Genomic DNA, 16,022 nt, shown 5'->3' with positions numbered 1-16,022 from the left:
GCAGGTGGGGTGGCAAAGAGAGGTAGCTGGGCACTTCATTGTCATCTCCATGCCAAGAGCACCACAAGCGGCTTTATTTTAACGTAATGGAATATTTTTTAAAGGATTGAGTATCTCCATCATACAGGGGTTTAGCATGAGCCTTTGACACAAAGACGATTCCTCAGGGTTACTTTCATTAATGCTTGGGAGCAGTTGAGCTGTTTCCATGTACAGTTGTACAGATTAGCTAGTTCATATTTTTCTAAATGACAGTTCCATGCTTTTTTTTTTTTTTTTTTGCTTTTTATATATATATATATGTGTGTGTATGCCTCAGTGCTTTAAGACAAGACAAAAATCTGCCTTTGCATTGCTGCCTGTAAAGTCCTGCAGTTACTCAAACACAGAATCAGTGCAGTAGTCTGCTGTTTTCTGCTGTTTTGAAGGTTTTGGGTAGTGTCTGTTTATCATTTCCAGTGTTTAACATCAGGTCTAAATATGAGAATGGGCTGCTTGGTCTTTGCATATGAGACTATATATATGTTACAGAATTTAATTTCATTCTGCTCCCTTTCCTGAGAGCAGCACATCTCTGATGTACCTTAAGGATTCCTGAACAAAAATTATTCTCACAAGCAGAACTAGATATTCAGGACCAGAGAATATGTATTTGGCCAGATTAATTTAATTTCACTTGCACCAGTTTGCAAGCTGTGGGATGGTGATATCACGAGTTATCTGTAAAGCTCAGGTTCACACCTGTGTAATTTGGTGGCAGAGTGCTATCCATTGCATATATAGGGAAGAAAACAACCATAAACTTCACTCTGCTCATTTATATCAGTGTAAATCAGGAGTATTTCAGTGGAAATTGGTGATTTGTGAGAGTGTAGCCACTGATTTATATAAATGATAGGAATCTTAAACCTGTCTGGGCTGTACAGCATTTTAATATAAATTACAGGGTTATTTTTAAAAACCGCTATTAATACGTAGAAAATGTTTATAATTTATCATAATTAAACAACTCTTCGGGGGTTGTGGGAGCTAATCTGGAAGGTCTGGCTCTTCAGCCCGAGGCTCTGGTCTTCAGCCCTTGGCTCTGCCTATGCGAGCCAGCGAGATCGGATGATTTTGCAGAGTTTGCAGACCAGACCATGTGAGACTGGGCAGGCAGAAACCTCAACAGCACTTGGGATTAAACTGTTTACCCAGGTGTATGCCTCCATATTCTGTCAAATTCTGTCTCTTTTGAAGCTGCAGTTTAAGTAGACTCCTCCTGGGAAGTGACAGGTTGATGTACAGTTTCTCTGAGGAGCTTTATGGCAAGACCTGGCTGGTGCGTCGGAGCCGCGTCCTGTGTGAGCAGCCTGCTGCTTCCTTCGGCCTTGCTCTGGATCCTGAGCTGCTGCAGGAGCTGGAAAGCCTCACGTGCAAGTTAGAGCAGCCCCTTGGAAAGCTTTAGTTGTACACCTGAACGTGGTATACACCACCAAACCCTTTGTGTTGGGTTTGTGGCGGGAGGTGTTTTCCCTCAGTGTATGGCTGCTCTGCAAATCAGGAGTTGCTAAAGAACGGCCAGGCTCAGAAACAGAGCCAGTTCACTTCTCTAGGAGAAGTAAATTTTGCAAACATAGGCACAGCAACAGATGCCCTAACAGTGCAAACCCTGCTCCTGCACAGAAAGTCCATTTCTGAGCTACCCTGCATCACACTGCTCAAGTGAGGTGCCATTTCATTATGCAGCTCTGGGGCTTCAAGGCCAAGTTGCCATACAGTAACACCACACAAAATGCATCCTGGTCCACCACTCCCTTCACATAGGGCGAACAGTCTCTCACATTGCCCGTCTTTGGTTTATTTATTCCTTTCTATATAATATTGTACTTAGACCCTTGTTATGCAGTAGGCATCTGTAACAGATGTACAAAGGTGGTTTGTTGTTTGTTTGTTGTTTGTTTGTTTTTCTGTTAGTAATTGCGGTGGATTTTTCTAGCTGATCCAGATGTTGGAAAATACATTTTGAGTCCTCGTGGCTTTTGAATCCATGGGAAGAGGTGTTGCAGACTGAGGCGCAGCCCCAGAGCAAGCCATCTGGGAAGGTTTAAGCCAGCTCCAAGTTAACGGAGTTGTGCAAGTTCTGTTCTGGTTTGCTTGGCGTGGGACAGGGAGCAATAGGGTGAGGAGGAGAAGTATTCAGAAACGCTCGTTAAAAGCTGCTGCAAGCCTCTGATTGGCATGGGAGCAGGCATTCCTCACCTAAAGGTGGTGTGTCCGTTGCACTGCATGCAGGTCCCATGTGATGCAGGGTCCCTGATCTCCCCTGACACATTTCGTACACTTTGACCTCTGCCTTGTCCGTCGCATTTCTCCAGCTGGCTGCACCTCTCAAGCCTCCATCTGCACTTTTTGCTGAGCTGAATTACTGGTACATCCCACCTTTCCACAGCCACTGCCTTGACTCCTTTGCTTTAGAGCAAAAACTCTTTGTGCCAACCCAAATCCACTCGGCCAGGCTACATGCCCTTCTGTTCTCAGCATTCAGGTGTAAATAGTCTGCTGCTGTGTGCAGGGTTATTCTTGGCTAAAGTATTTCTAAGATAACACAGGTGTTGCCACATGTAAACCGCCTTCGGAGAGGAGGGCGTGAGCAGGCAAGAGCAGGGCATAAGCAAAGCATCCCATGCATTTTTGCCACACTGCGATGCCACAAAACCAGCCCAGATGAAAAGCCAGCTTGCAGAGAGATTGCTTCACAGTGTATAAATTGAGGCTTGGATCCAACAGAGATTTTTTTCCCCTTTTTTTTATTTTTTTTTTGTATGCGTGTGTGTCTGTGTGTCATTTCCCTTTCATGCCCTTGCTGATGGCAGACAGAGGAGCTGTTGTTTTTCAGCAGCCAAAGATTCATTGATGATCGGCTACGAATATAAATCCAACATCAAGAGAAACAAAGCAGGGCTCCAGTCCTGCAAAGGAAACGGTTTCCCTTTCATTTCCCTAGGAGGATGAATGAAGGACATGTGATAGTTCAGCAGCTGAAATTAAGCTGCTGCTTGAAGTGATTTCAGGCAAAATTCTCCCCAGGTAGATCACGTGGTTTAATGTAGCTACCTGAAAATAAAAATAACATTATCCAGAAAGCGGCATAAATGCACCATCTCATTTTATTGAGTTGTTTTAGAAAAAAACAAGTAGTGTAACTGTCTGGGTATCCATTATATTTGAAGAAACATGTACAGTGATATGCCCAAGATAAAAAGAGAAGGAGATCTGTCCAAGTTTTTCACCCCCAGTTCAGTTATGATTTTCAGCTTTCAGATTTGTACCATTTGCTATACGAGTCCCCCCCAGAGGCAGGTAGATACAGATATTAACTTGTAGATTGGTGCTAAAATACAGTGGCAAAAGCAAAAAGGGAGATATTCAAAAGGGTGCTGCTGCTTATAATAAATAACTTGTGTGCTTTGCAAGCCTTAGCTCTTCAAGTAAATGGGATATGGATTTGACTGGAAGAGGTGGTTGAAAGCAGAGACTTTACAAAGGCTGTAATTTATTAGTCTTGATCTGAGCAGAGGTAAAACCACATGGATAGTTAGCACAGGGCACCATCCAGTATTGCAGAACAGAGGGGATATTTTTTGTCCAGTGTCTCTTGGTGATACCACTGTGACAACTTTGTGATTTTATTTTCTGATGTTAAATCTTCTTATGGGACACGGTAAACAAATACCCTATCATTAACTTTTGTAAGCTTTTTTTTTTTTTTTTTCAGTTTGAAAAAGCAAAGTACACCTGCATAGTTTCATGTGGCAGCTATTCACAAGGTATAATACTGAGTTCCATGTCATTGTATCATTTCTTAATGTCAAATTTTGGTCATAAAATTAGGAAGAAGTACAGGTTATCTCGTAGATGGTGACAGCTAGAGACTATGCACTTTATACAGAAACACAAACTTCAGGAGCGCTTCTCAGTTGGGTTGTTGTACATTGCATTTAATATGAGACCGGACTGGTAATAAGAGGGAATGTGGAGCTCACTTTGAGAAGTTAATCAGACTCGGTTTTTGTCAAGGTTGTTCTGACTATAGCAGAACATCAGTGGCATTTCTACAATGAAGTTATGACACAAAATATAGTAAAAACATCTTTCAGTGGGATTCCTTTTTGGCTCTTGCTGATAGCTTACCCTTTACCTCATTGTCATCTGGGAGTCCTCATTTAAGCACGTGTTGCTGTTCAGGACTTGTGTGTTCTTCACCTGCTGTGTGCTTTCATAGTGAACTCGCAGTACCACAGCAAAGAGATCTCTGGCTGTTGCTATTAAAAGCCACTTATTGCCTTTTTGGACTAATTGTGCAACAAGCCAACTGGGATCTGCAGTGTTCAAGCTGTGGATCTGACTCACACGCAAGTGCAAAACGAATTTAGTCTATCAGAAACTGATCCACACCACTGCTGTAGCTGGTGAGAACATTATTTCTAATCTTGGGTAGATGTCAGATCTCTTTCTTTTTATTAATCTCTTTCAGCTTCTCTGCTAGTGCAGCATTAAAGCTTTTGTTACATGCAGGATCTAACAGTAATCAGTGGGAGAGAGCAGTTTGGTTCCAGGTGTCTTTAAGCACATAAAATATTAATAGACATGTATTTTTTCTTTTTCTCCGTTGAAATTCATGTTCAAAGTTGAGTGGTCTGTTAGTTTTCTGTGGCAGTACTTGGCATCAGATTGAGAGGTTATGAGAAGTCATGAATTATGACATTGACTTCAGTTCAAGCATTGGCACTGCCAGTATGTCTCACTATACAGAACAGAGCAGAAGGTGAGTTAAGGATATTTAGCTGAGAATTAATCCCAAGACGAGTAAGTTGATGTGACAAAACAATCACAGCAAAGAAAACCAAAATGTTACCTCAGTGTATAAATCAGCATGCATCATGCAATGTTAAACATTTTTCTTTTGGTGGGAACTTTGCACAAAAATACTAATAAACAGTCAGGAAGTAGGACGTACTTGATGAGCCTTTTTCGATTAATAAATTTCTTACTCTCAGCAACATGAAATGGATGTGCCCCTTGATGCATGATCTAATCCATTATGCTGTCTGTAAATAACTGCCTCTACATTTCTTTCTTGCTTCAAAATTGGATACTGTAGAGTAGTTATTGTATGTGCAGTAGTAGTAGAGACAGTGGACTTTCTCTTGCACACAATGACTTACTTGTGGTACTGAAGATTAGCTTTCAGCAGATTACTGAATAAAGCACAGATACGCTGGCTATCTGGCAGTACTGGGTTTTTCTGCAGATTCTGTTCAGCTGGAAGGCAGGGCATTTTAACCGTCCTCTGGTTAAGTCTGGATGGAGCATCGCTTCCATTCTTAAAAAATATTTGAAGACATAAGAGTGAGTTGTTTGGAGATGCAGGCTAAGTTGCAGAGTGACAGATTTCCTAGTATTAGCTTAAGTAAATATTTGTACGAGGTTAGGTTCAGAGAACCCCAATTCTTAATCCTCCTGTGTGGGCAGAGCAGCAAAATCAAGTGGTTCATGCATCAAATTCTTCTGGCAGCCCTGCTGTTGATTTTTGGAGGGAGGGAGGCACATTGCTGCCCACTCCTTTTCTGTTTCCATCTTACGAAAAGGGGTAGCTTGTCTACCTGTTATTAATGGCTGCAAATCGTGCTGAAAATGTAAAATGTTACTCCCCATTAGTATATGGGTAATTAATAGAAAGTGTTACAAGAATGAGTGGTCCAGTAGTAATATATAAAGTTTAATACTGAATGTTTTCAGAAGAAGGGATATATTTTGGTTTCCCAGCTGGTCCCAGTTTGCACAAATACACCTTTCATGCTCTCCTCTTTCTCCTGATGTTGTCTATGCAAAAGACGTGATTCATGCACTACTACTGTTCTGTCCTAGGCCGCTCGGTTTGAGAGAGGTAACATTGCTGTTATTGTATCTGGGGCTTGCTGTACAGTCAGGATACGATGATTTAAAAAAATAAACTATTAGTTTCCCATTGCCTGTAAATAATCATTGCATATTACAAAATTTTCACATATGTTATTTACATTTTTTAATTGTAGATTTATTTTTTTTTAATTCTGTTGGTGTAATGACAACTGGGATCAGTTTTAAATCTCCATGCCTCATGCATAGCTTCCTTTAATAAATTTATGTGATTATCTTTAGAATATGAAAAAAAAACAAAAGCTCTGAATTTCACAGTTATTTTGACACATGGGTATTTCTTTCAAAATTACAGTTCAGTAATAGGATGTGTATGTTAAAGAGATCCCAGGAAGAGATTATTTCGTTGGTTAAATTAGAGTTATTCTATTAATTTAATGGACTTTGCCAATTTACATGCCAAGGGAATTAACCACTTATAAATCTATATTTCTGTAAGGGCTATTACAAAATCAAGCAGACTGTTTATTTTTAACCCTGCTTGTCCAATAAAGGCAGCTGAGATGCTTGCTTGCCTTTTGTGCTTTAAGCGAGTTCTTCAGTGGTGGCATAATTTGCAGTTTTATCAGAGGAAAAGAGCGTTCCTTTTTTTGGCTCTCACACTTTTTTTTCATCATGAGCAATAAGAATGCAGTAGGTGAAATGGTGCTGAGAATAATACAGGTTTGAGTGTCCCATCTGACATGCAGGGATAGTGTGGGATACAGGAATCAGCAGCTCCTGCTGCCTGCTACGTCTGGTTTTTCATCGAGGTCTTGCTGCTGGTCAGCTCGGGGTTAGTGCAGCTCCCCTGGCTGCCCTGTTCATCTCATTGGACACAATTTGTTCATGGAGATGCTGTCATCTTAAAACTGTGGTTAAAAACCTTCCTGCTTTGTAGATTCATTAAAAATATTTACGAGCATCTAGAGACAAGTGTGCAGTACCAATATGAGTAAATATCTTTTTTTTTTTTTTTCATCTTTCTCTCCTTTTCATCCCTACCAAGAGAAGCATAACATGTTTAAAAGCTTCTGCAAATAGAAGCAAAGCTGTAAACGTGAGCCGTTTAAATAGAGGCATACTACTTGATGAGGTTTTGCATACCCTGTTTCTGGTGGCCGTAGGAAATGATTGTGAATCTCTCTCAAATTTGGAAGGCAGTGTTCAAGTCACTGTCATTATTCTGACTCACAGGAAAAGGGTGCGAGGGTGTGAGCAGAGGAATGGCTGCAGGAGTACAGATGCATTGCCTATAGTGATGGGTACCTTTATTTCATGAATTGCTTTTTTAAGACGATGTGATGTGTATGAAGAGTCCGAGTTGAGTAGGATCATCTGGTTCATGGCTTTGAAGACTGTTACTGCCAACTTTTCTGTTTGAGAAGTTAGTATCTTAACTGCTTATGAACCTTATTTTAGTGGCCTGCATATGGTAGCAAGGTAATCAAAAACTTGAAACAAAAACATGGGTATGGAGTTTCATAGTTTGAACAATGAGCAGAGTCTGTCTGCCATCATCGAGATCTGTCACTACATCCCTGTAGTACAGTACTGTAAGAGGAAGTTGCAATTACCTTGTTTTAGTGGTTGAAGTAGCATTTTCTTCAGCTGGCTTTAAGAAATTGTTGTCTGTAAGCTTACATTTTGTGTTTTTGGTTTCACTGGGTGCTTGGGTTTATTTTATTTCTATGTCCAAGTTTTGCAAGTTCATTTAAATGAAAGCTAGCTCTGAATGGCAAACACCTTGACAGAAGTTTGTCTTGAAGTATTTATAATAGTAAAACATTCCCATATCACTCGTGTGCTAGGTCTGAGTGAGTGAGGAAAAAAATATCAGGGCAAAAATGATAAGGAGCTTTATTTTTCTTGAAATAATTAGAGATTCCATGTTGATAGGGATGACTCTTAAGGTACAGCACCAGTCAAAGCTGCATGACAAAGGTAAGGCTGAAGTCCTCTTGCCAAAATCCTGAGGCCATGTGTAATCCAGCAGTGTTGGCCATAGAATGAGGAACTTGGCCACCTGTGTGCCACAGGTGAAGCTTCTCGTTGGCCTTCATAGTTGACTTGTCTGGTTTCATCACGCACATACCAGACTTGGCACAGACTGAAGGTGGACTGGGTGACTCACAGGTAGCTGAGCTGGCCCCAGGAGGTTTGTGTTATTTTTACTGCATAGCATTCTTGGGCTCGGCACAGACCTGGGTTTTAGTGAGATCTGCTGCTGCTGGCTTCAGCTGCTGCTGTTGGTCCGGTGACTGAATTACCTAGCACAAGCCTGCTCAGACACAGCCAGGCACTCGGACTCCTCGTGAGTCACAAGCAGCCCAGATGCTGCAGATTGACCTTGCCTTTCCACTTAGACATGTGTGCCATTATATGCACCTTTCAGATGCTCCCCCAACCAGCCACAACTCATAGATGGAAAATATCTGGTAAAAGAAAATTGGAAATATGTTGCTGTGTTTGGGCTATGTATGTCTGGCTTTTCTTCAGACTGGTTGAAGTGGAAACTCCAAAGTGGTTAAATTAATGAGCTGTGGAAGTTACTTGTTAAATAATAACAACTGAAGCCAGAGTAAGCTTTCTGTTAAGATTAGCTCTTCTTTCAACGGTGACAATGTTTGTGGATTGACAGAAATTCTCTTTTCATGCATACATGCATAATTAAAATGCAAAAGCCCATTTCTTGTCTATTCATCACCAGTTCATGTGGATAAGTTCCCTAATTCGGGGAGAGATGACTGACTGAAGTTAAAGCTAGATTGTTTTATTTTTATGAAGCCTTTTTTTATGCTAACACTAATTCTATACATTGATTTTAATATCATATGCAGAGTTCTCCCCAGTACTTTTTTTGCAGCAGATACTAAGACCAGTAGTATGCAGCATACTGTTTTCTCATGAATACCATGAATATAGCAAGCTTTCCTAGCTGTGTGTTTCTGTTTTAGATTTCTTATCTCTTCCCAGTGCCATATACTACTACCAGCTATGCAGACTGAGTGCATGAAAAGGGTGTGTGGAATTACTTTGTAAGCCCAACCCAGATATTTTCAATTGTTCAGACTCTTCCAAGTTTAAAAATAAGTGGTTAGACTTGTTATGTGACACCATTCATATATGTTTAATTTGGCTGTCATTTGCCAAGACTATCAACATGCCAGGTATTCAGTGAAAGATTAAACTTTTAATTCATTATTTATTTTGAGAAGCAGCACTGGTGAAATGAAATTCTCACTCTTCTCTTACTACCCCATCTCTGTGGTCCTTAATCCTGCGATCAAGGAATTCTGTGATAAAATTTATCTTGCTTCTAACAGCTGTGTGGTCATGATAATTGGAGTAAGGTTGATGCATTAACAAATCTTTGCACACTGACGGAGAGATGGGACTGCTTGCCAGTAGTATTTTGACTTGTGTGTGTCTGATGCACTTGGGATGGAATTTGTGTTGCTGCTTATGTCGAGCTGACGCCTGTGTTGGTGTGTTAGGAGGTGCCTGCTTCCATGCATTCTTCTGCTGCCTGGTATGAAGCATCAAGCATACATCATGTTTGACAGCAGGGACGTGGTTTTCCTCCCTCTCAGGCCAGGCAGAACATCCCTGTGCTCCATTTCTGAGCTGATGGACCTGGCATACCAACTGCGCTGTCAAAACCAGCACATCCTCTGGTGGGGATTTGATGCGGACAGTATTGTCACCGAGTGACTCCGTGGTGTGTCTCTCCCTAGGTTTGCACATGGGCAGTGATGACACAGAGATGCTTATGGTTGTCTTATGCCTTCCGTAGTCGCACAGTAATATTTTTGGCATGCTGTAGCCTACTAGGTCAAGGTGAGGAGGAAAACAGCTTGGTCTAGCAGTTTCCTGAACACAGCCAGCCTTCGCTGGCTGATGCCATATGCTGATGTTGTGGTAAAAAATTTGCCTGAGGTGAATTCGGAGGCCTGGGTCAGCGATGCTCCGCCTCAGAAGCAGCGTTTGGTGCCATCCTTCCATAGAGCAGCAAGGGTCCTTCGGCCCACCTGGCTCAGTAGATGACTCTCATCATTTCTTTATCTAAAATATTGTCAAGGACTATTCTGTCAGAATCAAACAGGCAGTGGAGTGAAGGCCGGTCGTTTCTTGCCTGCCAGCCCCAGCACCAGGTTAATGATTCACCCCTGGCATACGTGCCTGCGATTAGCCCTGCTGCTGCGGCACACCTGGGCTAGCTGGGGAGCCACTGGAGGAGGAAGTTTTCTCTCCGGGTGCCAGTAAGACACTGAAAACAAAACCTACATTAGCATAACGAATGGTAGCGGTGTTTAGGTTTAGGTCTGCCAGTACCGGAGCCATGTAGCAGGACTGTATTGGGATGTGTCACGAGATTGTGTTACCCCTCTTACTTGAAGCAGAGCTGTGCTAATGAGATGATTTGGAACTCGCCTCACCTCCTAGCAGCAGAGGTCTACCTTTTGTAGGTTGAATTTTGTAGGGAAAAAAATGTTTTATTTATATAAAACAGTAATTATTTGCTGCAATTTGTACTATGAAAGGAAGTGGGAGGGGGGGAAAGAACTTGGATGCACAACTTTGATAAGGCCTATACTTCAAACATGACACTCAAACAATGCTGTAGGCAAGCTTTTATGCTAGAGGTTATTACTTTTGCTTCAGGAAGAGGGGGAAAATATGCATGCTTTTTTGCATATTCCAAAATAAAAGGCAGCGCTTTTTCTGGAGGGTCTGTCAGACATCCTGGAACTTTGTGTTATTTGCTGAGGGGCCAGCTCTGACTTTTGGGGAATTTGAAATGCCGTCTTTATATCTTTCAGCTCCCTTTTCACCACCATCTGTGCTCCTGTATTCAGCATGGAAAGCTTCAGTGTCTCAGCTTTGAAAGCAAGTCCCTCCTGTTTTGGCAGATTTCACTCAGATTTTGGTTCCCCCTGCCCTGCAGCTTCATCTGGGTGCCATTTGTGTCAGGCTCAGCAGAAGAGAGGTCTCTGGAGGAGCTTTGCTCAATGAGCAGCACTCAGGATTTACTTTGGGTCTGTTTGCAGCCGAGCGTCCTCGTCCCTTGTTGGGAAGAGCAGTGCCAACATCTGTCAAGTGAGCAGCTGTCAGGCCCTGGCCCAGGCAGTGCTGGCTCTGTGCTGGTAATGTCACCAATTATCACTATGCCACCGACCTTCCTATTTCAGAGAGGTGACCAGAGAGGCTGCGGTTCGGCAGCTCCCACTTCATCTTGCGTCCTCAGGTTTCCTTGACTTCCCCGTCCAATTTTAGAGCTGGAAATGATACCAAGTCCACAGGGAGGTGATGTACAATGATAGCTGTGCTTGCATTTTTCATTAATATTTTTTTCTCAGTTTTCCTTATTTTTTTTTTAATTCAGCTGCAGCATGAGGTCCAGAGCTGAAGACAGTCATCCAGTGCTCCAGAAGTGGAAATCCTTTCTCTTGATTAAAAGATAATCTCTAAATGATTGTACTCATTGGTGCTTGTATTTGGTATATGTACCTTGTGCCGTTTCTAGTGCGTCTATGGAAATTCATCTTAGAAGGTTGTCTAATACATCCTGCTTCTTAGATGGGTTTTGTAGGCTGTGCTGTGTTTGCAGCTAGCTCAGGCACGTCTACATAAACTTGCTGTCGCTGCTGTGATGCCCCCTCACTACTTGCAGAACAGCCTCAAGCATGTTTGTGTTGGGTTATCTCTGAGTAGCATTTAACCTCTTCAGTGGTAGGTACCTTTGCTCTCCTAATGGGATTTCTCATATAAAACATGCAGTACATTCCCATGGCTTCTCGTCTGCTGCAGGGCAGATTCAAAGTCTTGGTTTTGCCCTGTGACATCCATAATGGCATCATCTGTCTCCTGTGTCCTGAGCCAGTGCCTCACATCCATAAAACATCCAAATTATTCAACCTTGGTTGGAATGTGTGCGATAAAGAGAGGAGGGTATTTGGCTCTTTCCCCTCTGATTTGATACTCTGGGGGTGGGTTGGCACGCCTGTGCTTTGATTTATCAAGATCTTCAGAGTGCACTTCAGTTTAGGTTGATACCACATCCCTTTTTGTTTAGAGATTTAGAATCTATTAATGAATATGCCTAAAGGATACATTAAAAATAATTTTAAATGGAAACTAACTAAACAAATGGATTTTTCTGACTTCTAAAAATCACAAAAACATTTCTGGTCTTGATAAATGAAGATCAAACTTCAGAGCACTACTTCGCAGCTGTTTGGTATTGTAAGTTTATTTGCGTTAACTTAGCATTTGCAGTTCTTTTTTCAATCAGACTTTCTGTTTTTATATTAATGTAAGTCTTTTACACTGGAGTTAAGGTTGGAGTAGGATTTGTTACTTGACAGTTAAGTTTTACTTAAGTTTACTTAGTTTACTTAAGTTTTGTTACTTTATAATTAAGATTTACTAAATAGAAAATATTCAAATCTCAGTTCAAACTAAGAAATACTAGATTCCTGTGTTATTTGGGAAGGACAGAATATCTTAAAACTGAAAGAAAAATATGTGTGTGTGTGTGTGTGTGGTTTTTTTGTTTGTTTGTTTTTTATAAGAAATTTTATTAAGTGAATCAGCTCCAGGAAAATACGTAGAAAATTGGCTGAAGCAGTGGGATTTTCTAGTAAAAGTAACTGTGTCATCCCATAAATATGGTGTCTGACAATAGTTAAGACTGTTATGTTGAAGTGGAGCGTTTCCTTATCTCATTGACACTGCATGTTTGCTTCATTAACATTTTTTTAATATACTGATGTATGTGATTTTCTTACTATGTGCTGGAGTGTGAATTAAGAACAAATTATAAATGCTAATTAAGAAGATGATTAAAGGAGCAAGGAATGTATTGGCATTTCTGATTTTTACTCCTTTCAAGTGAATGTAGACTATCTTACAAAAATGCATCATTAGACCTTTGAGCGGATTTGTTCTTGCTCTAGAGAGCAGCTTGCTGGCCCTGTAGTTCTGGTGCTGCCTTCTTCTGGGACATGTAGTGCTTTACAGAGTTGAGATTTGCAGAATAATTTTAAATAAAAAGGGGATAGATTCATATCTTGGGTGTTCTAATCTGGGCAATGCAAAGTAAGCACAGTGTCTCCTTGCTTCTCCTCCAGTGTGTCAGCAGATCTAGATTTGGAATACGTAGAATTGCCCACTGGATGTGAATGCAGCCTGCCCCAAGAAATGTGGTGTACGGTCAGCGTGACAAGACCACAAGTGCTTCTTCGAGAGCAAGGAAATTTGGCAGGAAACATAGAGGCCGTAGAGAAGCAGACCATTGGTTTCGTTCTGCAAAAAGCTAAACTCTCTCACTGCCACTGCCAGGGTGTTTTGTTAGGATCTGATTCAGCAAGGGTGAATGGGTGAGATGAACTTCAGCAGCATGTTTCTGGAGCACTGTCATTAAATGAGAAATGATGATCTCTCAGCAAATGATTGTGTGCATTAACATTTACCACAGATGCATATATTTAAGCAGGTAATCAATCATTCTAAATACTTCTTCCCCATCTGCACGTCAGCTGAATGCTTTTTTAAGGGTGTTCCTGGTTGCAAAAGGCATCAGAAGGAGCATTATCCTATAGTAATGTCAGTGATTATCCACTGAAGTGCCCACTTGTAAGCATATATAAAACTAGGAATTAATCACGGTAAATCACAAGAGATGTCTTTCTCATTTCCCCTTGTCTTTCAAAATTATTCCGTCTTCTCTATCCCTTGTAAACAGACAAAGCATTTTATTACAGCAGGGCCCCAATCTACAGTCTTCAAGCCTTGAGAGAGCAATTTTCAGTAGATGGTAGTGAGGTAAGAGCTCTGTGGGCACAAAGATAGAGCACAGTCCAGTGTGCGTTTAATCATCAATGTACTACATATGCATGTGGAAGTTGTATCTCAGTCGATGATACTAGTCACCACAGGAGAGTTTGTAAATCAGTGTTGCTAGGCAATAAACTTCTATTATTTGTTTAAACAACCTTATTGAAAGTGATTGTTGATAAGAAAAGATTAAGAAAGGACAACCATACTGAAATCCACATAGCACTTGTGTCTTCAGAGGACATAGCTTGAAGCGTGAGTATTTCTGAGCAAGTCCCAGGCTTGCATAATCATATCTGTAGTCTTTGACCCAACTAGAAACAAACTATCTTCCCATTGCTTTTTATTGGTTTGCTATTTATAAACATGATTGATGAGCACTCACATAATTATTTGGTCATTGAAATCCATCAAACTAATACATTACATTTCCAGACTTCAGATTTTTACTGGAGAGCTTAGCATGGTGCTGTGGCACCAGGCACAGACAACAAACTGAGAGTTGTTTTGTCCTTGAAAAAGCACAGCTGACAGTAGGAGAGAGTGCACACTGTTTGAAGGATGCATGTTTGCCCGGAATGTACATAGGATACAATGCCTGTGGTGATGCCAGCCCACTTAGAAATGATGTTGACTTTGTGTTCATGCCAGTGTATTCCCACAGGAGAACCTGGTGAGTAAGAATCTAGTTAGTCAGCATGAACCCAACTACAGCTTTACAAATAGTTCGGAGAAAGCTCACTAGTTGTCTCACCTGCAAATTGTATTTTAGCACCGTGGTTTTCCCAGGTCAGCCACAGCATTTGCTATCTGCAGGGAGCTCCCTGTGCAGTGGCTGCCTGCATGGTTGTAGTCTCTGTTTGCTAAACTGAGCATCCTTAGAAAAGCTCAGTTAAGATCAGGGAGCACTGAGGACACAACAGGATATGTTGGCAGCAGGGCTTGGACGTATTGCAGTGTAAGCACTGATATTCTGCATGTCTCTTGGGATTTCAGCATGGAGGTTGTTTTTTTTGTTGTTGTTGTTTTGTTTGTTTTTGCTAGGCAGTGCCACTTGTGCTTAAGCTTTATTAACATAGAAATAGCAGTCATCTATTTTTTTATTAAGCATATAATGTAAAACAGTGCCATCAAAACTGAAGACACTGGTTAATACTTCAGATGAACATGAGCAACGCAATTTTACTTTTTTTCTTTTTTTTTTCTTTTTTCTTGCTAGAAATGGAATGAGACTAATAGCTCAGTACTTGGTAAGTGGATGAAAAAACAATGCAAGTGTGTAGGTGATGGAGGAAGAAGTCAAAAATAATGAGGGGAATGGGACTGGAAGGCTGGTCACTAAATGCTTCGCACCAATTCTTGCTGGTTCCTCTGTGGGTCCTTCAAACTGCCATTTCCCAACAATCTGGATCTTGGTCTGTGTGAGATTAGCAGGTGGTTTTAGCTCAGATGCTGGAGGCTAAGCATTTGTTTCCCAAAGCCTACATTTATTTTGCCTTTATCGGTATCTTGTTGAATCTTTTCTCCTCTGGCAGATGTCACTGTGAAGAAAGAGCAAGTTTCCACCATCATGACCTTGTGGGCTGTTTTCCTAGTACTGCTTTTCTAGAGCAGCTTTTTATGGAGGTAAGGATTGTTATCCAGCCTCCAGTGTGAATGGTTACAGTGTGTTTTTTTTTAATTATTATTATTTATCTTGCATCTGCCACGCTAAAGAGTTAATGTGTTGGTATATCTCTTAGACAGAGATTCTATAGTACTACAGTTAAAATCAAAGGAGTTGGCCATGTTGGAATAAGAGTAACTCATCTGTGCTTTCTTGCCTTGCAAGGACTTCTGGTTTTCTTTAAGAAAAGAAAAAGAAATCTGTTTCATCAGATGAGGCAAATAACTACCTATCATTAGCTCCTCTCCCATTTCATTCCGGTTCACTAACGCGAGGCTGGTGGAATCGCGCTCAGTGGCACCAGCTCGTAGTGTGGTCTTTGCCACACACTGAACGCATGGGTGGTATTCCCAAAGTCCCGAGACGCAGCTACTAGGCCAGGCCTCGCAGTGCTTATTCAGGCAGTGCTTTCATTAACTGCAGCGGGCATCTACCCAAATCCTGGGATTTGGCTGCTTTTTAAAAGATTTTCTCTAGGGCTTGTCTACGTGTTTTGAGTTGGTTTTGGGAACTGATACAGGTAGATCTGTTAGGCTCCCTAGTGTGTCTGTGGTTAATAGGTGTAAAAGCATTTGTA

The 16,022-nt window shown here is 41.3% G+C and overlaps 1 protein-coding gene across 8 annotated transcripts in view; it reads left to right on the top strand.

Annotated features, from left to right (window-relative positions):
* COBL (cordon-bleu WH2 repeat protein) overlaps positions 1-16,022 on the top strand; it is a 154,263-nt gene that overhangs the window by 15,942 nt on the left and 122,299 nt on the right. Inside the window, exon 1 of one of the 8 annotated variants that reach the window (XM_082753196.1) lies at positions 15,354-15,405. The exons of the other annotated variants lie outside the window; for them this stretch is intronic. The gene's annotated coding sequence lies outside the window, so the exon portion shown is untranslated. Of the gene's footprint in view, positions 1-15,353; positions 15,406-16,022 lie in introns of those variants that run through there. 8 annotated transcript variants of the gene reach the window in all.

The sequence above is a fragment of the Aythya marila genome, assembly GCF_965140915.1.
Source record: "Aythya marila genome assembly, chromosome: 2".
Lineage (NCBI taxonomy): Eukaryota > Metazoa > Chordata > Aves > Anseriformes > Anatidae > Aythya > Aythya marila.
Note: the sequence above shows the minus strand (reverse complement) of the source record. Positions and strands in the feature narration are given on the sequence as shown.